The following is a 23,616-nucleotide window of genomic DNA, read 5'->3' as shown; positions in this document are numbered from 1 at the left end:
AACACTAAGATAAAAGCAATTTGATAACCTTTTATGGAAAGTTAAGCTGCTGGTCAGAGCTCACATTCTCACGCTCAGGGTGTTGCCTTTTTGTTTAAAAAACAGCATCAGAAAAGCTTTCTTATTGGGATTGTTAATGGTTTTTAAAATTAACATTCTTACTGCTATTTTTAGGTAACTGAGTTATTTGTGGTGGCCAATTTCTGAATTTCTTAATGGGTTCAAACTCATTTCTAATTCATCCAACTACACACTTTTTTGTGATAAAGAGTTTACCAAAAGAAAGCAATTTTTGCACACGGAAACGACTCCTTCTCAACCACCAGCAGTTCCTGTTTTATAGGAATGCAAATGAAATAACGCACACTCTTAAGCTTTCTCTAGAGTTGGTGTTGAGTGAGGGATCACACAGTTCCTAGCTGGTCACCTCATTCCTAAATGAGTGGTTGCAAAATTTCATTCATAGTAGGGCATTCTGAATAAATAATCTGGGTATAGTTATCAGTAGGCCCTTTCCAGGCAAATTAACAGCCCAGCTGAACTCAACATGTAATTCTATCGTAAGTGAATATTTCAAATCAGTGAAACACACCCTTGGGACCTGCTGGAGGGAGAGCTCAGAGAACTTTCTAGAGCAAATCTACCAGTGAGAACAGAAACCAATCTAGGTCCTGGTCCCTGTACTAAGTAATGCTGGGACCAACCAAAACTGGCCTTGCCACTTCCTCCAGGAAATATCTGGTCCTGAAAGAGAAGCCTGATGACTGGCGAAACAGCTTCCTCGTCTTCACCCCAGCTTCCTCACGGAGACCCGTTTCCAGAGCATCGCCTCATGGAGCCCACAACCTGTCACATCATGAACCCTGCTGTGCCTGACCAGGTCCCTGCCTGCAGGGCCCACCGTACTGGTGCCTCTTGCCCCCGCCCTGCCCCATAAACAAACGCCCTGCCCTAGTTGCCACTTGGGGGCGGGGCCAAGGCTCCCTGAAGGGACATCCTTGCCCACCGCTGCACGTCTTACAAACTTAACTCTGTGCATCCAAGGTCATCCTGCAGGCTTTTCTGAGAGCGGCCCTTGACGCTGTTAGTAAGGTGACTTCTAGGCACGGCCCACGGTAAAAAAAAGATCACCAGTCACACTTTTCTGCCGCCCCCTTCCCCAGCCAAGTGCCCACATAACCTCTTGCTTTGGGTGAGACAAACATTGAGGTTTCCCCAGGAAAAATGGGATTGTTTGGGTGCCTGAGAAGGATCAGTTCCTTTTCTTGAAAGGAGGTTGTGTCTCATGATCTCCCAGGACATTTTCACCCCAAACCGTACATTTCTCCTGAATAAAATACAACCAGTCAAAACTCTTTGGAAATCTTAAGAGAATAATGTCCTGGCAACTGAAATACAAAATAAATTTAGGAAGACGTCAGACTCAGCTCTGTGGTGGAAGGTTGAAGACCGGCTTGGAGGGGTGGGGACCGCTGTTGACGCTGTACCATATACCCGGTTCTGAGAGCTTTGGGCCCTGACAGGGCTGGGCCAGCAGGCCGCCTCAGGCCCTCTGTCCGGATGCTGCCCTTCCAGTGGGGGTGGGACATATGCCTCATTAGCTCGCACACAGAGAGGCATCTCGCAGCCCTGTGGGGGTCTCGGTCATGCCACTAACACATACACATACATATCCGAGTCTCCATGGGAAGAACGGCCTGCCTCCGCATTTAAATTTCTACATTCACGGTACTTCCCCCCACAAAGCAAGCTCCCCGCCGCAACGTGGGGCAGCTGTGAATCTTCCGGCAGCAGCAAGCTGCGAAGTCTCTCTGGAAAGCAAGCTTCTGGAGCCTCACACGGTCCCTTCTCTTCCCTGATTTAATGAGGAGTCTATGAGATTAAGCTTCTCTGCGTTTTGGTGTTAACAAAGTGCACACTTTTATGGAAGCTACAGAGAAAGAAGGCCAAGAAGCCAGCGCTCAGCTCAGGAGCTGAGGGTCGTGTTTCCCAGCCAGAGTCCCCAAGAGAAGGTCTCTTTTCCTTCTGTGCCTCCATGGCCATCGTCCTCACCGTGGTGCCCCTGATCCTGAGATCCCAGCCCACTCACAGCTTCTGCCCTATCACTGAGCCTGTGGGGTTTCTCCCTCCAGGCCCAGGGGCTCCCCTCCCGCATGGCTTGACTTTTCTCCATTATGTAGGATGAATTGTATGGGGCCCAGATTCCTATGTTTCTATTTGGAGACAAGGGTTTTAAAGAGGTGTGCTTGGTGTCCTTATAAGAAGAGGTCTGGCCCCACAGACACAGGGGACAGGCCTCAGGAGAAACGGACTTTGGGGCACCTTGGATTTGGACCAGCCTCCAGGCTGGGAGACAGTGAATCCCACTGCTTAAGTCCCAGCCAGTGGTGTTCATTGTGGCAGACCAGAGGACCATTTGGCACAAGTGGGAGAGACCCATGAAGAAGACCATTTTGTGTACGATGTGCTCATGGGTTTTGTGGCCAAACTTAAATGCTAATTTGAACATGACATAGTCTGTTGTTTTTGACTATTTTTAGTAGGACAGAGAAAAGTGGTTATTTTCAGCCCAACGGAATGAACTCCTTCAAAGCCAGAACCTGCCATGAGCTGTGGACGGGGACACGAGGCAACCACGTCAGCAGCAATCTTACACCCGACTCCTCGACAAGGAGATGTTAGATCGGTGACATCACGAAAATGGCCTCCAAACCGAAGTGTTTGTGTGACAGAGCCCTCATTACAGTCCTAGCGTTCGGGGACCGCCTTCCATCCCAGATGTCCCGCCCCGTTGGCTTTAAAAGTACACGTGTACCTGTCAGGTTCGCTGTCCCGATGCCGGTCCAGGAAATATGGCCACGGTAATTATAGTTCTTCCCGGGGTGAGGAAATGAGAACCAGCCGTAATCCTCTTATCATGGAGCCGGAGGATTTATTCCTCAGCAAAGGAGAGCAGAGAAATTTCAAGGGCAATTTATCTAATTCTTTCCCCGCATATAATTTTTAAAAAGGAAATTTTCCCCGATGAGGAAATGTATGTTTTTAAGAGTGATTCTTTAAAGATATTGATCTCTGGCGCATTCCCTGGCCTCTGATAGACTTTAAATAATTGTCCCAATTAGGCTACAAGGTGAGTTTCTAAATCTTTCTTTCCTTGACGAGGCACAGGTGAATTTTAAACTGTTTTAATTATTTTCCCATCGTTTTTCTGTTTTCCAAAGCAGAACCATTAAGGCTTCCTTTCAGCTTCCTGTCCCACTTTTTGGGGCACACCCGCCTCCCTTCCACCTTTGCTTACAGCGCCCCCAGCCTGTGCCCCTGGCCCACACCCACCCTGAGCGCACGCCCCCCAGCCTGTGCCCCCTGGCCTGAGCCTCCTAGCCTGCACCCCTCAGCCCACGTCCCCCTCCCCCCACCAGCCTGCGCCCCCAGCCACCAGGGCTCACCTGGACCCTTCTCTCGCGGCTGAGCTAGCTTGACCGCCAATACACTATACAGGTGCTAACTGCCCAGAAAATGTTTCGGTAAATGGGAGCCGTGGGAGAGAAATCAAACAGTGGACGCTACAGGTTGAGTGTCATGTCCCCCCAAGATTCATATGCTGAAGCGATACCCCGTGTCAGGTGTCAGGAGGTGGGGCCTCTGTGGGGTAAGGAGTTCATGGGGGTGGAGCCCCCATGAGGGATTAGAGCGCCCCCTTGCCTGTTCCCCCAGGTGAGGACACAGGGAGAGCACGCTGTCTGTGACCCAGGCGGATTCACCGGACCCCGGGTCTGCCGGCACCAGGATCTTGGACGTCCAGCCTCCAGAGCCGTGAGGCCTCAGTGCCTGCGGTTTATGACCCCCCAGCCCTGTGGTCAGTTACGGCGGCCTGAGTGGACACGGGGGCCACTGGTACAAAAGACTGTAGCATCTGACAGAAGCCAGGATGAGCCTCTACCCGCTTCCCGGGCCGCGTTCCAGCCAGAGAGACGCGAGGTGATTGTGGTGGCTTCCAGACCAGGATGCAGGTTTGTGGGGCAGAGAATTACCCTGTGTGTGTGCTTCCAGTCAGTTATGAATAAAACAAGCCACAAATGTGAGTATCACTTCAATGAAAAATAGACTCACGTCTGCAGCATGCACCTGCCGAGAGCTTGCCCTGATGTGCCTTGGCCAGCAGCGTGGCTTTCCCTTATGTGCCCATGGGTCGGCCTGGACACTGGAGAAATCCCCTGGAAGCAGTGTGTGTGGGGGTGGGGAGCAGGCTGGGGGCGCCTGGGTGGGGGCAGGGTGAGGTTGTGACCGAGGGGAGGGGTCAGGGTGGGTGTGGGAACACTGGCAGGTGAGGGGGGAAGGGGGGGGCTCCTGACTCGAGCGACTGGGAGGGTGACTGGCCTGGTGTGCATTCCTCAGAGCTGGGTGTTCACGGGGCCTTTATTCAAGTGCTCAGGATACGGTCACCATATGACTGTCCCCGTCAAGGGGACCTGCTCAGGTGCAGAGCCCAAGCCAGCAATGCTGTGGCATGAATTAGCAGAGGGGAAGATTTGGAGCCCCCACCCAGTCAGGGACATGGGTGGCGGCCCGCTGCAGGCGGCTGATCCGGGTTCAGTAACTTGCATTTCCATATCAGTAATGAGTCATTTTATGTCTGATTAATGAAGTGCCTTTGGATACGATGAACAAGTGTTCTGTCTCACGTTTTACAAAAGGCCAAATGCTCCCCTCTGAATGTGACTTGCTGAAAGAATTTTTGGCACAGACCCACCTTTAATGCAGCTTAACTGGTTGGGCTTCATCAGTGTGTGCTCCTCGAAATGCACACTTCAGGGAGTGAGAAGACATGCCATGGTCCAGGGGAAAATGCCTGCAAGACACGTGTCCCACATGCATGGGGCCCTGTGGCCAGAATATATCGCGTGTTCTCACTCAGCAGTAAGTAGATGGTCAAGTCGGTGGAAAAGGGGCAGTGAATCTGAACAGACACAGGGGCGAAGAAGGTGGTTGTGGGAAACGTGGGGGAGCCCGGACGAGGCACCTCCCAGTGCTGCTGGGGCCCAAGGATGGCTATGCCGGCCTGGACACAGACACAGGCTTACGTGGGGCCCGAGGACGGCCGTGCTGGCCTGGACAGAGACTATGCTTACGCAGGGCCTGAGGACATCAGTGCTGGCCTGGACACGGACACACGCTTACACGGGGCCTGAGGACAGTGGTGCTGGCTGAGACATTGACCGTGCTTACACGGGGCTCAAGGACCTCAGTGCTGGCCTGGACACAGACTGCCCTTACGCGGGGCCCGAGGACGGCCATGCTGGCCTAGACACAGACACACGCTTACACAGGGCCCGAGGACGGTGGTGCTGGCTGAGACGTTGACCACGCTTACGCAGGGCCCAGGGACATCCGTGCTGGCCTGGACACGGACACACGCTTATGCGGGGCCTGAGGACATTGGTGCTGGCCTGGACACAGACACACGCTTACACAGGGCCCGAGGACGGTGGTGCTGGCTGAGACATTGACCGTGCTTACGCAGGGCCCAAGGACAGCTGTGCTGGCCTAGACAGAGACTACGCTTACGCAGGGCCCGAGGACATCAGTGCTGGCCTGGACACGGACACATTGTGCTTACGCGGGGCCCAAGGACCTCAGTGCTGGCCTGGACACAGACTGCCCTTACGCGGGGCCCGAGGACAGCCATGCTGGCCTAGACACAGACACACGCTTATGTGGGGCCCAAGGATGGCCGTGCTGGCCTGGACACAGACCACACTTGCGTGGGGCCTGAGGACATCAGTGCTGGCCTGGACACGGACACACGCTTACACGGAGCCCGAGGACAGTGGTGCTGGCTGAGACATTGACTGTGCTTACGCGGGGCCCAAGGACCTCAGTGCTGGCCTGGACACACACTGCGCTTACGCGGGGCCCGAGAATGGCCGTGCTGGCCTGGACACAGACCGCCCTCACGTGGGGCCCGAGGACGGCCATGCTGGCCTAGACATAGACACACGCTAACGCGGGGCCCAAGGACCTCAGTGCTGGCCTGGACACAGACTGCGCTTACGCGGGGCCTGAGGACGGCCATGCTGGCCTAGACACAGACACACGCTTACGCGGGGCCCAAGGACCTCAGTGCTGGCCTGGACACAGACTGCGCTTATGCGGGGCCCGAGGACGGCCATGCTGGCCTAGATACAGACACACGCTTACGCGGGGCCCAAGGACCTCAGTGCTGGCCTGGACACAGACTGCGCTTACGCGGGGCCTGAGGACAGCCATGCTGGCCTAGACACAGACACACGCTTACGTGGGGCCCAAGGACCTCAGTGCTGGCCTGGACACAGACTGCGCTTACGCGGGGCCCGAGAATGGCCGTGCTGGCCTGGACACAGACTGCCCTTACGCGGGGCCCGAGGACGGCCATGCTGGCCTAGACACAGACACACGCTAATGCGGGGCCCAAGGACCTCAGTGCTGGCCTGGACACAGACTGCGCTTACGCGGGGCCCAAGGACGGCCATGCTGGCCTAGACACAGACACACGCTTACGCGGGGCCCAAGGACCTCAGTGCTGGTCTGGACACAGACACGCGCTTATGCGGGGCCCGAGGACGGTGGTGCTGGCTGAGATGTTGACTGCGCTTATGTGGGGCCCGAGGACATCTGTGCTGGCTTGGACACGGACACACGCTCACACGGGGCCCCAGGACGGTGGTGCTGGCTGAGACATTGACCGTGCTTACATGGGGCCCGTGAGCACTTGGTGCACAGCGTGCCAGCGTTCTGTGAAAGTACGTGGAGGACCTTCCATCCACATGACTCAGTGCCCCTGTCACTGCCCGGAGGAAGTGACATCCTTCCCTCCACAGGCTGCAGTGTGAGCGCCCACAGCTTGCTCACCACCGCCCTGAGTGCATTCCATCAGGACAGTGGGTGAAGAAGCCTGGCTCAGCCATGGGAGGGAGGAACCTTCTGGAAGCTCAGGTGATGATTCCATTCTGGGCATTCTCGAAAAGGCAAGGTTGTAGGGACAGGAGAGAGATCAGGAGTTGGGTTGGAGGCGGGCGCTGCCTGCAAAGGGCAGGAGGGAATGTTTCTGGGCCTGGGCTGATGGAACTATTTTATATTTTGATGGTGCTTTTAAGGCTGTTCTGCTGTCAAAACTGGTAGGTCTGTGCACTGAAAGAGGCAGTTTTACTGCGCATTCCTTATTCTTCAGTCAGTCCAAGATTTTGTAAGAAATAGGCTAAGGCAGAGGAAGCAGCCTGCTTCTCTTAGTTTGAAAGTGTCAAAAATTCCCTGAAATGCCCCATCCCCGCACACTTGCTTCTTCAGGATGAGGGGTTTCCTGCCCATGGTGTTAAACCTTTGATAATCTCCAGAACCTCAGGAGAACAGTGTCCACTGGTCAACAGGAAGGCCCCGGGGAGAAAATCCACAAAGATAATGGGTTTATAGGTATGGATGGCAAAGAGAGTGGAGAAGCACATTCTTAATTTTTTTGGTTAATTTTATTTATTTTTATTTATTTTTTTCATGTTTACTTATTTTTGAGAGAGAGAGAGGGAGCGAGTGAGCAGGAGAGGGGCAGAGAGAGAGGGAGACACAGAATCCAAAGCAGGCTCTAGGCTCCGGGCTGTCAGCACAGAGCCCGATGTGGGGCTCAAACCCACGAACTATGAGTTCATGACTGAGCCAAAGCCGGATGCTCAACCGACTGAGCCACCCAGGCACCCCTCCAGTCATGCACTGTTCTTATTTATGTTTTATTTTTATTTTTTTACTGTTTATTTATTTTTGAGAGGCAGAGAGACAGAGTATGAGCGGGAGAAGGGCAGAGAGAGAGGGAGACACAGAATCCGAAACAGGCTCCAGGCTCTGAGCTGTCAGCACAGAACCCAGCGTGAGGCTGGAACTCACAAGCGGTGAGATCATGACCTGAGCTGAAGTCGGATGTTTAACCGACTGAGCCACCCAGGCGCCCCTTTTCTGTTAATTTTAATGATAAGAAAGGAGTAACCAAGGTGAACTCTGAGGGCCATGGAAGGACCTGTCACGTAGGATTCCCCTGATGGGGCCCCTGCTGTTGGGCCTCTGGAGCAGGTGCTCACGGGGCAGAGTTTCAGTTTGAGAAGATGGTTATGACCTGGAGACGGTGACGATGGGTCACAACCAAGTGTGTTCAATGCCCTGAACTCTGAATGCGCTCAGAGCTGGTGAAAACAGTAAGCTTCCTGTTATGTACGTCACCTAAAGCAAATAAGTAGAAAAGACTAACCCATCGGCTCTGTCGCCAGCACCAGGGAACTGACTCGCGGGAGCTCTTGCTTTCCAGAATGGCCTTTTCACACGTGTGGACCCCAGGGACCACATGTGTCTGTGTCCCCAAGGGCTCCACGGTCTCCCTCGGAGCCTACGACAGCTCTGTGACCCTGAAAAGCATCTCCCGCAGCTTCCCCTTTGCGACCTCAGGATGGCTTGGGCATCGGGGAGACTCTTGGTCTCTTGGCTCTGAGGATCTTACCTCCTGTTTGTGGTACAGAACCAACTTCACCTTAACCATCAATTTTGGGTCTTTTTTCACTAGTGAAGTTCACCCCAGCCTGACGTCTGTCCTGTCCTGCCCGGGGAGCGCAGGGCCAGTCCCCCTCCCCCAGGCCTGTAAATGGAGCTTCTGAGGACGGAGGAGGTGATGGAGGCCGAGGGAGAGGAGAGACTTCTGATTCCGCTGCTCTGCTGCTGGGCTGCTGTCCTCCAGGGCGCGGGGAGCCAGCAGAAGGTGGAGTGCTGAGCGGGCACCTGGCAGCGGCCTCTGGCCCAGAGCCTCGGTGATGAGAGAAGAGCCCTCTGTGCCACTCTGGGAGGCAGGGCTCCGGGGCCACCAGCTGTGGGTTGGTGGGTGGGCCTCAGTGTACCTGTCTCTCTGAGGTCCCTCTGTGAAGCGTTTTGCATGGCTCCTGGCCATGGTGAGCATTCAGCCAAGGGGAGCAGGTCAGCATGTGCGCTGGAGCCCCTGCGGGACGGCCATGCACGCCATCAGTCCCTGTGCCCTCGCAGCTGTGGCCGTTGGTTGAAGCACGACTAATGTTCTCTTGTATAAATTTTTGACTTTTCTTTTCTGCCGACGGAAGGGGTTAGGCTCCCAGGCCCGAGCTCGAGCTTTTCCTCCTCAGCGTGGGGCAGGCTGGAGGCCCAGATTTGTTAGGCTACAACTCACACCTGCTGGCTCTTGGGCAGGGCCAAAGGCCCAGGGGAGGCCCAGGGGGCCTGCCGTGCACCTGGGCAGGTCCCACAGGGGCTGAGCTCGGACTCCCGGCCTTGCGGTCAAGCTGTCTCCTAAATTCCCACAGCTGTGTGTGAACGAGAAAGGACATTTAAGCGGGGCTCCTCCCTCACTCCACGGTGGATGTGGGTCAGAAAGTTCTGGGTGGCCCCAAGCAGCGTCACACTGCTCCACCCACACGTTCACTGGCCTGTGAGCTGTCTCTCCAACTAGGTCAGGACGCTTGGAAATGCCACACATAGGTGAGTAACACAGAGTTCATTGACTTCTCTGAGGCCCCCGGGGGGGGAGGGGGCAGCCATGTCTTGTGGTTAAGTTGATTTACCCAGGTTCACACGCAGGGAGAGACACAGGCCCACCATGCTCCAAATGGAGTATCTGTGCCCAGGGAGCACAGCCAGTGGGCAGAGGCTGATCTCTGTGCTGTAGTGCCTACAATTCCCACCCTTGGAACGCATTAGACTTTCCCAGAATCATATCCCAGAAGGCCTCGCGAAATCCACATCTGATTCTTCAGGACAAGTGCCCGCAGCCATGATGTGGCTGGTGAGCCCAGTGGTCTGAGCCTGGGTCTTGGGCAGACTGGATTTTGATGTAAATCGGAACTGAGGAAGAACAATTTAGGCACCGCCCTTGACTACTGAGTACAGAACGCAGGTGGTTCCTGAGAGGGGGAAGGAAAAAGGGGGCAAGTGTCAGGTTACAAGTTTCGAAGGCTTGGCCTTGACTCTCTGTTTTGGTCTCAAATCTATTATTCCCTCTGTCTCCCCACTTCCTGCCACGATGTAACCCACCTCGTAAACCAGCGGGGTGACTCCTGGTTCCCATCTACCACATGAACTTGGAGCACAGGGCAGCCACTTTGTCCATATCCATCTTTAACATGGTAAGTGCTCACCATTTAGCTCTTGCCTACCCATTTGAGAGGCACACAGATTCAGGAAGAACATTTGTGCAAAAAGGCATTACCAGTTTTCAAGCTTCGGTCTGTTCTTGAAAGCAAGTGTCCTTCTGATGAAACTAATTAAAAAAAAAATGCCCGGTTGGGTTTTTGAGAATTAATCAAGGACTGTGTGGCCTCAAGAGAATGTTCTCCTTCCGTGTCTCCTTCTCGGTGCCTTGGAAATTAGGCTGAGGTTAGAAGGCCCATCACAGGCTGTTTCTATGGTGTTTCTCTTTGGGCCGTGTTGACACATGAAAGCCACATTGCTTCCGTGGCTGGCGCCGGAGCAAGATGGAGGTCGAGAGAGAGGGGGACGTGACGAATGTAAAAGGGCCGTGTCACCTTCCTGTGGGGGTCCAGCCCTGAGGGGCGACGCCTGGCGGGCTAGCAGCCCTGCCTATTAACCAGTCAGCCTGGTTCCCGGGGGGCCCAGAAAGCGACGTCCAGAACGAATCATGTCAGCATTCCTATGCGGGGCTGGCGCTCCATGCTTTGGGAAAATAAAAATAAGTGTTTATGCTGGCGAATTGTAAAATCTGCTATTTCCTTTATTCCATCTTGTGCTTTTAAATAGACCACATTAAGCTCACCGGGGGTAGCGGCTCTGACACAGCGCGCGTCCCTCCCCGTGGAATGAAAGCAATCTGTCTGACGAGGGCATTGAGGACCAGTAATTTACTACCTCAGCTGTGATTTTAAATGCTCCCTCACTGCAGGGACGGGAGCCTTCTTTCTCTAATTACAGTGGAATCAGTGGCTCGCACACGCATGTACCATGCTGCCGTGCCCGCTATTTATAACAGTCGCGTCTCCGCCGACGTGTTCTCAATATGTCATCCACGAAGGGCTGTCGGGATCAATCCTGTCCTTTCTTTTTTCTTTCTTTATTATGTTTTTCTCTAAAATAATATCATCACTTGAAAATTCAAATACGTGCAAAACTGAAACGTAATAGAAAAACGGTACCAAGCAAAATTGTAGTCAACTCACACCCAGTTGCCCACTGGGCATCTCCCAGAATCGCGCTTTCGGACGGAGGCCACGGTGAAACGCCAATGCCTGCCTGGGACGGGCGTCACAGCGGCCTCTCTGCCTGGCGAGAGCTCCTGCCCCGGGTGGAAGTGTGCCCGCCGCCTGCTCTCTGCACCCCATGTAGCTTTGTGCTGCTTGCCACACCCCTCCGTCTCGATGGGGCCAGCTCCTGTGGTTATCTCCTAGCACCCGCTGCTGTGTACCGGCCGCACCTCTACACACTCGACCCAGTACCTTGCAGTGGAAAGGGCAGCCACCAATGAGAGATGGAGGAAGCAGACAGATCTGAGGGGCACAGAGGGTGCTTTGGGCGCCGGAGCCTGGGCTTTCTGCTCCCACCAGAGGAGTGCTCCTGGGAGGTTGGGGGCGCTGGCCCTGCTCTGGCCCAGAACCGCAGTGGTTTTCCCTCTCGCGGGTCGAGGGGGCCGTCCTGTGTCGGGCAAGTCTGATGCTGAAGCGAACCAAGGCGGTTGTAGGAGATGTGTTAGGATCCCTGAATTACTGGACATGACGTCCTGAAGGAGCCTGGAGAGCCACTCCAGCGACAGCACGGCGGCCACTGTCCCCTGTCCTTCCGTCCTGGGTCTTTGTTGGCTGGTGGCCCTCAAGGAGCTGCTGGGCTGCTGGCTGCCTCCCCTCTTCCCTGCAGAGCATGCCAATCACAGACACTGAAGAAGCCCTGTCCCTTCAGGGTGGCACTGCAGGCCAGGCTTGACCAGGGTGTGTCTCCAGCAGAGAGCTGCTCTCACAGGAAACAGGTCGCCAACCGCTTTAGATCCCGAAGGTCGTGATCTCCCTTCTGTTGGCAAAATGCAGTTTTCAGGCAACACTTAGTCACGTCTTGACTCCCAGTGTCCTTATTTGCTTGTGTGATTTGGAGTTATTATTATTTCTTTTTAGTATTATGATCTTAGAATTTGTTTTAAAAGACACGCAAGGAGTTTTGAAAACGATGAAACTCTCTGAATTTTACTTAAGCTACCTGATGATGCTTGCCAAGTTTTAAATAAAAAAAATTTCTTTTTAGGGCACCTGGGTGGCTCAGTCGGTTGAGTGTCTGACTTCGGCTCAGGTCATGATCTCACAGTTTGTGGTTTTGAGCCCCGTGTCAGGCTCTGTGCTGACAGCTCAGAGCCTGGAGCCTGCTTCAGATTCTGTGTCTCCCTCTCTCTCTGCCCCTCTCTCACTTGTGCTCCGTCTCTGTCTCTCTCTCTCAAAAATAAATAAACATTAAAAAAAAGAGTAAATTTTTTTCTTAAATTTAATGGTGGGAATGCAAACTGGTGCAACCACTATGGAAAACAGCATGGAGATTCCTCAATTAAAAATAGAACTAGCCTATGATCCACCAGTCCCCCTTGTGGGTAGGAATCCAGAAGAATCGGAATCAGGATTTTGAAGAGCTATATGCAGTCCGGTGTTCACTGCACCATTATTTACAAATCTTTTAAATAGGCTACTATCTGTGAGCCACTGTCAGGTACTTCCAAGGAAAGAAGGATAAATAAAATACTGCCGTTCTCAAGGCAACTATAGTCCAGTAGGAAAATGTGGTCTTCTAACTGTACTGGGAGGTCACATAAGAGAAGAACAGACAAAGTGCTAAGAAAGTTCAAGGGAAGATCACGGCTACTGGAGATATTTGTAGAAGGGCTCGATAATGACTTGTAAAACATGGATGGAGGAGTAAACTTTAAACTTGTGGAATAAATCCAGCCCGACGAAAGAAAACAGTCAAGTCTCGGAGCTGGGAATGAATAGAGCTTGGAGAAATGAGCAGAATTTGGATGAAGTGGATATGATTCAAGTGGGTGTGAGGCAGGGGCGTCTCGGGAGCCTGGGTGGCACAGACTTTGTCACGGGGGCAGCAGCCCAACCCGTCCCATGGTCCCGGTAGCAGAACATGCCTGGGCCCCCAACAAACCCATGTCTGCTTGTCTCCAGCCAAGCAGCTGGGCCGCGACAACCGTAGCTGTTTCCGGCATGAGCACCTGGGGGGCTTCAGGTGCTTATCCGCCTTTCCAGCAGCTGTGCTGATGATGCACATTTGAGCCGCTATTCATGCATCTTTCCAGGTCTGGCTACCGGAAGTTGTAAGCTATAATAATGCTGACGCAAATCTACAATGCATAGCTGCGGGCCCTGCAGGGTTAACGGATGACACTGGGTACAGAACATTCAAAAACGCTCAGGTTAACCTGACACAACTTCACACTTAGAAGGCAGAGCAGCAACAGAAAATCGTGACTGACTCAAAATAACGCTGAAGATCTATTCCTGTGCATGTTGTCTCACAAACGGCAGGAATCCCACTTATCTGTGTGTGCGTATGTTTATAGGAGCTCGGGAACAGCCAGGATTTATTGTAAACACGGCGTTTCAGTCTTTATTAACTCTGCGACACCAATTCGGTAAATGTTAGGACTCGTGTAGTGGGTTATGTGTAAATGATCTTTGGGTGTAAATACAGATAAAAATGTATGGAATCGATTGCTTATAAGAACCAAAGAAAAGAGAACCCATGAAGATACCCTCGCATGTCTCAACAGCCCCGCGCCAAACTGCAGAACGATCCCCAAGGAGTGGACGCGAACGCACTATTCCACAGAAGATTTCTTTCTACGGTCGGAGCCTTGTGGAAAGGTTTTCTCACATTATTATGATCTACCTCCTTGTAAAGCCTGCCCACCATCCTTCCGAAACCCCATTTCTGGATATCTGCAACTATCATACAAAAGCAAATTGTTCCTGTTATGTTCTGCCCTTCTGGGGGGGCGGCGGGGTGAAATACAGATGTGTTTTCTGGTAGACTTCGTGCTGGCTGGTGTTTCTGTTATTGAGGCTGGTTTATGCTGTTCCCATTCTGACTTCCAGCACATGACCCATGCTTTCTGGAGGGGGAGTGTGTGGCTTCATGAACTTACAGTCTGTTTTCATATCTAAAACTACTGAACAGGATGTCACTCCATGCCTTGTCCTCACAGCTCACTCTTCAGTGGAGCAGTAGTCTGCGGCTATGGTCATTTAGATGACCACAAATCCAGTTTATTTGTGCTCTTATTCAATACGCACTTCATCATCCTGCCCTCAAAGAAAACAGTTCAGTCTAAGAGTTCAACAAACACATTAAGCATCGATTGAATGCCAGATAATAAGATCACTGACATGAACAAGATAGAGTGTCTACACCTGAGATACTTCTTTTGAGAAAATGGATCAACCAGATCACTTCAGAGCGTCGGGTAAGTGCTGTGGTGGAGGGATGCACGGCCGGCTGGGGTGGGTGAGGGGCGGCTGAAACCATGACACCTTCATGGGAATCCTTCCTGATGGGCTAGTGGGAGAAGGGCCACCCACATAAAGGGAATTGGATGAGCCAAGTCTGAGGTGTCAGGGATGTTGATGAGAGGCAAGCCCTCACGGGCCCGTGAGGACGGGTGTGAGCGAGCGGGCAGTGGCCCAGGCACAGCCTTGTCTGTGTCGCTGAGGACTTGGATCACACCGGGGGAGAGACGGTGAGGAGGTGGGACAGAGGGCATGGTGGCCGTGGCTCCAACAGCCTCTCCATTTAATAGTCTAGAAACATTTGAAAAGAAGATTTAGTTCAGCACATCTTCTCCTGAGCCAATCTTTGCCATCAGTGTTTGTGTAAATATTCCTAAATGATCCGTGGGATGATCTTGCCTAGTTTTTTTTTTTTTCCTGTGGTTGACACTATAGCGACTGAGCTTTACTTTTGGAATATACGTCCAGCCTTTTTCGAAATCAGGAAATACTTGCTTAGTTGGGATATCTGGGGTGGAGGTGGAGCCTTGTGCCCAGAAGGAAAGGCAGGTCTGAATGCTGGAGTTAGGGTTCCATTATTTAGGGGACGGGAAAGCCGATATGGCTGAGGCTGGGAAGGAGCCCAGGAGGGGCATGAGGAGATGGGGCAGACCGTGGGGGGCGTCCCCAGCACTCACAGCTTCTCCCCTGGGTGACAGGACCTCCCCCCCCCCCCCGAGGGCACACAACTGACCAGACCCGGGGACGAGGATGCCGTGCGGAGCCCCAAGGGCCGTGTGGCGTCCGGTGGCCGCATGTGGTGGTGGCGGCTGTGCTGGGAGCAGAGCCTCGGTCCGGGTCCCCCAGGTGCCGGCTGTAGGACGGGGTGCATTTGCTCAGCACAGGGGAGGGGCTACACCACGTGCCTCGAGGGGCTGCTCTGAGGGTCGAGGGAGCTGAACTCTGCCGGGCAGCATCCATGGCCGCCTAAGTCCCTAACCCTGGGGGCTGGGTGGATGGATGTGTCGAAGGTCAGAGGTGACTCCCAGGCTCTGAGCAAAGCAGGGCCGGGTGCCGCGTGCCAGGAGTGGTCTCTGGGAAGAGGTGCAGCACGTGCCATCCGTGGGGCTGCGGGGCATTTATGTGCCCGCGTCAGTGATGCAGCCGTGCGGCGGGCAACCAGCCCTTCCGTGGCGGGTGGGGGGGGGTGGGGTTCCTGAGGGCGGAGGCGAGACGCAGCAGGTGTATTTAGGGCACAGAGGAGTAGGGTTGACACGGGAAGCAGGGCCGTCCCCTTCACACCAGCATGTGTGGAAAGCCGGGGAGGGACCCGGTGGGGAGGGGTCAGGCTGTGTTTTAAAGGGTCACTTTGTCTCCAGGGTTAGCATCATCGGGGCCAGAAGAGATGCGGGTCAAGAACAGCAGGGCTGTGGGGATGGGATGAGGGATGGGAGAGGCATTATGGGAACATGAATTTATGGGCCCTGCTGACTGGGAGCATGGGCTGGGGAGCAGGCGGGTTTGGGGCTGGACTATTTGGTGGGTTCTGGCAGCATTCACCAGGGAAGCACTGCAGAAGCAGAGGCGGATCTGTGGCTCGGGGAGGGCAGCAGGTTCTGTGTCGGCAGCTGGAGGTGCCCATGGTCACCGTGGTGCAGGGGGAGGGTAGGCTGGGGGAGTCGGGGAAGCCTGGCCGGTGAGGGACGCGGCCTTTCGCTGTCGAATCCCAGGGCCGAGTCACACTAACATCCGCTCCTTTGTGGGGCCGTGGTCACACCTGTGTGTGTGGGCATCTCCCCGTGTCGGTCATTCTCTCTGCAGAGGGAGAGGTTCCTTCTCCATGTCCCCCGTGCTCCTACAGCTCGGACTCTGAGCATCCCTAGCTCCAGGGGAGCACGGCTGCAAAGCAGGGCGTCTGCCCCTGGGACAGCGGGCGTGGGCACCAACTGGCCAGAAGCTGCAACCCAGGCTGACCCTGTGGCACAGGTGGGTGTGCTCGGCAGCACAGGGAGGGTGGACCTCCCCACGTGGGAGGTCCGGGAGGTCTACGGGGACAGATGGCCAACAGCCCCTTTCATGGGGGGGGACGGGAGGGTGGCCCGGGAGAGGGGGGAAGGATGTGCCTTCGTGGGGGGTGAGTCGGTTTGCCACGGGTTACCCAGAGCAAGGAGGGAAGGAAGCCAGGGCGGGGGTGCCCCATGCCCAGAGGTGAGCAGACTGGCCCACTGGCTGGGGTGGCACCAGGCCTGCTGGCCCCCCCCCACGCCAGCACGGACCTCTGCCTTAACTTCCTGAGCCACCCAGGCACCCCTCTGTGAATGTCTTAGGGTTGGTGGGTATTTTGCATAGATTTGGAACTAAGGTTTGGAGAGAAGGAGCTGAGGAAGGGAATGAAGATGTGTTACTAACTAACCTGCTGTGTTTGTGGTTTATCTCCAGGTGTAAAGGCCACCTGGGGTGAGCCGGCCCAGGAGTGGATTCTCCAGGCGACAGAGGAGGGTATCTGTTTGCTCAGAACCACAGTTTTGTTTCTCCTCAAATCTAGGTGAAAAATCATTGTCTGGGAGGCAGTTAAGACTGAGAAAAATTTCTCAGCTGCTTTGAAAACAGTGAAAACACTTTGCATTTCCAACAAAAGAGACGCCTTTTGAAGGTGGGAAATTGTCACTACATGATTAAAGAGGAGCCTCTTCAAAGGGAGACCATGGGAGCCAGAGAGGGAGTTAGGGAGACCCCACTGACAGCTTGCCCAGGGCGGGTGGGACTCGGTGGGCTGAGGTCAGTGGTCTCTGGACGGCAGGCCGGCTCGGAGGACAGGACGGTGGAGGAGGACTGACTGAGGCAGCCGGGGCCCCAGGACAGGGGGGTCGCTGGCAGAGGCCCCGCCCCCAGGAGGCCCTTCCGCCGGGCCCCTCTCACGTCCCACGAGGACACCTTCCCGGAAGGCGCCGCAGCCCTGCCGGCCACCGCGGAAGGGACAGCCACACACCCGAGCCCTGGGCCGCTTTTTAGGTCCTGTGTTGTGGAGGCCTGGTACAACTTGCGGTTCCCACATTCGGGATGGATCAAGGCCCTGAAAGAGGCCTGAAGCCGTCTGATTGACAGCCCAGGGGAGCGAGGCCCCCTGAGCGCGCCCGGTGCGCGGTTACCGCTCTGCTTCCATGGAAACGCGCAAGACTGGGGGAGACAAGGTAAGGGTTTTAAAGACAGCCTTCTTTTTATAACTTATCCTCTTGCGTCTGACCGCCGTTCCCATGGCAACCGGATCAGAAAGGCCATCAGCGCCAGAACTCTTATTTGCACCGTGGATTTCGAGCGTGTGAAGACTGCCCGGCTCGCCCGGGGGGGGGGGGGGGGGCGAGGTGCCTCTCCTACCACCCAGCCCTGGGTCGGCCCGACGGAAACCCCCGGAAGGCGCCTGGACCCCCTGGACCCCCCGGCCCTCTGGTGTGTCAAGGGCACTTCGCGTGTTGCGTCTGGCTGGGACCCATAAGTGTGTGGCCGCATTCGTCACAAGCTGCAGACGACTTAGAACCCGTGGTACTTTCTGCTTTTCACGGTTTGAGGAAACGTCTGGGCTGCCCGTGGCTGAAGAATAGTGATCCCGGGACCGGTCCTAGTCGCTCTGGCCCATGTGCTTCCTGCCACGCCGAGGCCACGAGCCTGAAGTTCGTCTTGTTGCCACTAGAGAACACACTGCACTCAGGCCAGGTGCGTGTGGGGCCGCCCCACCTTGTAAACCCTGGCTCTGTCTGGTCATCAGCGGGGTAATCATTGTGTCTTGTTCACAAGGGCTGACACACCAACTGTGTGGCGAGGTGCCCAACGACAACAGAAAGTAGCAAATAAACATGAGGGGGTCTAGTCTTTTAAGTAAAAATATATAGACCAGGGGCCCTTGGGTGGCTCAGTCGGTTAAGCGCCCGACTTTGGCTCAGGTCAGGATCTCCAGGTTCCTGAGTTTGAGCCCCCGCGTTGGGCTCTATGCGGACAGCATGGAGCCTGCTTGGGATTCTCTCTCTCTCCCTCTCTGTCTGCCCCTCTCCCACTCTCATTCTCTCTCAAAATACATACATAAACTTAAAAAAAAATGTAGACCAAAAGAAAGTGCTACCCTTGTCCCCAGAGAGCTCACACAGGTGTCTGTGCATCATTTGTCCACTGGAAGTGGCTCACGGCTCAGGGAAGAAACTGTCACTGCAGGGTTTTCAAATGGCCCGTGTGGACACGGCCAGGCCCAGGGAACCTCTGTGATCGTGTGTCTGTGTTGGTTCTCTGTTAAGTGAAGGATCTCAGCTCAGCGAACCTTTAGCAAGCCTTCGCCGAGCCCAGGAGTAAAGGTCTGGAGGGCGCAGGGTTGAGTAAGATGTCAGTGCTGCCCCAACGGGTCTGCACTCCAGTCGTACGTGACCTCCGCCGACCCTCTCTAACCCTGAAATATTGTGCAATGTCTTATTGACTGTGACATTTGATTTTAACATTACTGTTTTCATTTTCTCTGTGAGACTCTGAGCTTACACAGACAGTGCAGTTGAAGCCCAGGAGACAGCCCCGTGGCCTTCAGCTCGAGATGCGACTTCCTTTTCCTGCCCTGGTTTTGACACAGGGTATGAGGGTGTCAACGGCCAAATGTAAGTGGAATTATGGGAGTGTCTCCAGTGTCTGTTCCTTGCTTTCTTGCTGCCCCTGTTTAAGCAACTTCATGTCCTGGGTCTAGCTGTTCAATCTGTAGGGTGAAAACGTCATACCCCTGTGCTTGGCCATGGTTGTTGGGAAGATCTCAGCTTTACGAGGTGATGAACTTGGCTGCCCACTGGGTGATGAACTTGGCTGCCCACTGGGAGTCCCGATCCCACACTTTGGCTGTCAGACGTGAGAGCACTCACCGGGATCCTCCAGGGAGCAGAGAGGGCTGTTTGCATGTGAGTCCCAGGCCGAGGAGTCCAACAGCCATCAGAGCCGTTCCCAAGGGACATGCCAGTGTCCAGAGGTTAGTAAGTGTGGCTTGGGGTACATGTGCTGTGTGGCTATGGCCACACCTCAGCATCTCAGCTGCAGGACACTCCGTTGGGGTCGACCAGAACTCCAGTGAGTAGCTGGGCTATAGAGCCCAATTCTCACGGCAGGAATCAGGCAAGAAGCAAGGGACTGGGTTGAGGGCAAGGACTTGGGGTACAGACAGCAACCCAGGCAGCCTGCCTGTGTCGTGGACCCAGGAGGATCGATGTTTGCTGGGAATGCTGGGATCTCTGCAGTGGGGGCTCCCTTGACACAGGGGATAAACAGGGCCTGGGCCACACAGGTGGGTGGGGTCTCACAGCCTGGATTTGGACAGAAACCCTAGTCCTGAGTGGGAGCAGGGCACAGATGCTGGAGCCAGTGCCGAGTCCGGGGTCACTTCTGCCCCATCGCTGGCCCTCTGAGCCCGGACGAATGACCACCACCTCCAGCCTGTGCTGTACCTGAGAAAGGCAGCCCTCCTCTCCCTGAGAAGGGGGATGATGTGCAAGCAATTTGCACCTGCTGCATATGGCTATTTTTAGAAGACAAAACTTATATTCGCTATTCCCACACCTGCCTCTCGTACCAGCACCCTTAGCCCAGAACCGTCCGCAGGCCTGCCAGGCTTGCCCACCGAGGTCACAGCTCTGTAGTGCACGAGTCTGAAATCCTCTGCATGACTTGGGCACAGCAGTCCCACTCCCTGGGCCCTCTGGGGCTATACAGCCCTTCAAAGAGAATGTCCAGAAAGGGTGATGCCTTAATGCAACCAAGTGAGCGTCTAACACAGAAACCGAATTGCTTCTTGGGTGTTAATGTAAAGTCCAGTGCTGAACCGCCTGGATTCAAATCCTGCTTTTACCCCTAACAGCTTTGTGACTGGTTTAATATCCGCGAGTCTTAATTTTATCTTCCCACATCACTATAAGGATATGACATGTGCTTATTGCCACAGAATTGTACACCTAAACATGGCTGAAATGGTATGTTTTATATTATGCATTTTTTACTACAATAAAAAAGCCAGGGGCACCTGGGTGGCTCAGTCGGTTGAACGTCGGACTTCAGCTCAGGCCATGATCTCATGGTTTGTGGGTTTGAGCCCCGCATTGGGTTCTGTGCTGACAGCTCGGAGCCTGGAGCCTGGTTGGGATTCTGTGTCTCCCTCTCTCTCTCTGTCCCTTCCCTGCTGGTGCTCTGTGTGTGTGTGTGTGTGTGTGTGTCTCTCTCAGAAATGAATAAATGTTTAAAAAAAAAGCCAAAGCTTTTTGATAAAATATTTTGGATAAAATATTGCCCCCCCCCCAACAGCTCTGGTGTAACATTCTTGCCACACACATTGAAGGCATACTTTCCCGTCAGATTGCCTGTGTGACACACACACATGACCCCCCCTGTTCCCCACCCCTGCCACGCTCAGGCTGTGTCCTGGGCTCCTTCTGAGACCCTGCTGTGATCCTTCCCCTGTGACAGCAAGATCACAAAATTGCAAGACAGTCAGATTTTCCTTTATACTCTGGCTGCAAGGAAGCTCAGAGCTAAATCTGTAGCTCAACTTACAAACTGCATTTCTAGGTGTTCAGACTTACAATCGAAATAACCTTTTTTCTTTTTTATCCTGTTTCTCAATGTGATTTTAATGCGTTTTCTATTTTTTCCCCATTGAAATGATCTTAACAGCTGAATTCAGTATTCTCATAAATGGTAATTATTGTGATGAAAGACATCTCTGAACCTAGAGTAAACCCTCTTATTTCTCTCTTGTTTTCTTTTTTTCTAAAAGTCTTACAGGATTTGAATTATAGATTCAAGTCATGCAAAGAGTAAAGCCCAGCAAAACAATAAATTTCTAAATGGCATATTCCGACAGTCTTTTCTGCTTCAAACAGCTTCGTGCTTTGTTTAGCTGTTTTTCTGGACACTTTCCACTGTAGGTCTTCGAGATCCAGAGAACCCTGTTATGGGAACTACAGGACTCTAACGTTTGAAGTTGGTATATACCAACTTTAATGCTGTAATATCATAATGGCAACTTTACGTTCAATGGTCATTCCCAGAAAGCTTAATAGTCATTTTGTCCTGGCTACCCGAATATTTACAGAAAATAATACTTATTTCCCTAGTGAGCAAGTAATTTCCACAGCATTTTGCTTGAGAAGAAACGAAGGTCTATCTGGGGACTCGGAGATCCCCTTGTCCCCCCCATCACGAGATGCCCCTGTTCTGATCTGAGAGCACCCAGAAAGTCTGGCTGTTACGTGGTGCCCACGGAATTCTTAGATGGCCCATCTTCTTCCACCCTGATGTGGAGGGACCGATGGAAAGCACAGAAAACAGCAACACCAACTGAGACTCACCCGAGTCTATGTTGTTCTGACTTGTTGTGACTCTCAATGTCTGGTTGTGTGTCTGCTGTGTCACTGCCTTTCCTCAGGACATGTCGGCCCTTCTGGGCCCAAACAGGTGTTTAGGCGAAGGGCCTGGCCAGCGTGTCACTTAATCAACCCAGAGCTTGTTATAACTGCCTCAGCTGTCGCCATATTTACAAACTGACGGTGCTGGGGCTCCTGACACCTCCGGTTTCACGGAGGACACGGAAGTGACTTAAGTGCACGCGGTCTCCTTGTGCTACTGCATCAGAGGATTTTCCTTCACTCAGTGAAAGAGTGGGTCTCTCATTTGTTAGGGACACAGACACATATCAAAGCTACTCTTGGATGTGCCTTTCCCCATTTAGTCTCCCTTCCTGTTTCCACACCCCATATTTCTTGTTTAACAAATTGTCCTTGATGTGACGTGTTCACAAGCAGCCCATGAGCACGGCCAAAACACAATTTCCTGCGCGCTCGGTCACATTAATCCCCGGGATTTTCCCAGGACAATGCTATCTCTCGCGTGCAGGCTTTATTTCTCTCGTTCGGCTGCAAAGGAAACAAATCCTCGAAAAGTGACACACGCACAAGTCAGGGCTGAAATTCCTGGCGTGCACCATTTTCTTTAAACACGCACGTTTTCACCTTGCGCCATTTGTTAAATGCTCATGTGTGAGAGTGATTCAGGGTAAGAAGAGTTACTGTGTAGACCCCTTGCAGAGCCGTCTTGAGCCCCAGACGCACGCGCCAGCACTGCCGGACTGGTCTTCCACTGACACCAAGTTCCTTTCTGCCCCGCTCCAGGAAGACCCCCGGGCTTGAGGGGGAGGAAGCAGGCTGTGCGGTTTTTAAATCGACCGGGACAGGGGCGCCTGGGTGGCGCAGTCGGTTAAGCGTCTGACTTCAGCCAGGTCACGATCTCGCGGCCCGTGAGTTCGAGCCCCGCGTCGGGCTCTGGGCTGATGGCTCGGAGCCTGGAGCCTGTTTCCGATTCTGTGTCTCCCTCTCTCTCTGCCCCTCCCCCGTTCATGCTCTGTCTCTCTCTGTCCCAAAAATAAATAAAAAAACGTTGAAAAAAAAAAAAATTTAAATCGACCGGGACATCAAAACAGCCTATTCTCCAGACAGCTTGTTCGGTGAGGACTGCATGGCTCAGAGCATGAGGATCTGCCTTTCCATCTAAGCGGGTGGCTACGTAGGTAGGTACGCACACAGGCAGCTATGCTTTGTGCATGTATGTGTGTATAAGCACACAGGTAGGTACGTAGGCATGTATGGAAGTAGGTATGCAGGGACATGTGTCTCTATGTAGATGCACATGCACGTATGTCCTCACGCAACATAGACATGTATGTACGAAGGTGAGGGTGTAGGTAAATATGTAAATAGGTATGTAAGTATGTAGGCACACACGGATGGACGCGTGCAGGCACACACACATATGTAGGCACACACGTGTACATAAGCACACATACGTATGCAGGCACATATGTACACGCATGTGTAGGTACAGGAATAGGCATGTATGCACACATGTACACACATGTAGGCATATATATGTGTATTTACACATGTATGTTTGTGTGAACACGTACACGCACATGTAGGTACAGGTGTAGACAGGTGGGCGCACATGTGGGTGGGCAGGTAGGTACAGGTGCAGGTACGCATCAGCGGCTTCAACTTGCCAGTCTGCAGCACTTGCGGCTCGTGGTGAGGATGGGGAGAACGCC

The 23,616-nt window shown here is 53.6% G+C and overlaps 1 protein-coding gene across 2 annotated transcripts in view; it reads right to left on the bottom strand.

Moving 5' to 3' along the window:
• The window catches only part of ADARB2 (adenosine deaminase RNA specific B2 (inactive)), a 416,131-nt gene that overhangs the window by 189,113 nt on the left and 203,402 nt on the right, over window positions 1-23,616 (bottom strand). The gene's annotated exons all lie outside the window — the stretch shown is intronic.

Source organism: Neofelis nebulosa, chromosome 8 (assembly GCF_028018385.1).
Source record: "Neofelis nebulosa isolate mNeoNeb1 chromosome 8, mNeoNeb1.pri, whole genome shotgun sequence".
NCBI classification, from domain to species: domain Eukaryota; kingdom Metazoa; phylum Chordata; class Mammalia; order Carnivora; family Felidae; genus Neofelis; species Neofelis nebulosa.
This window is presented reverse-complemented; position numbering and strand designations above follow the sequence as displayed.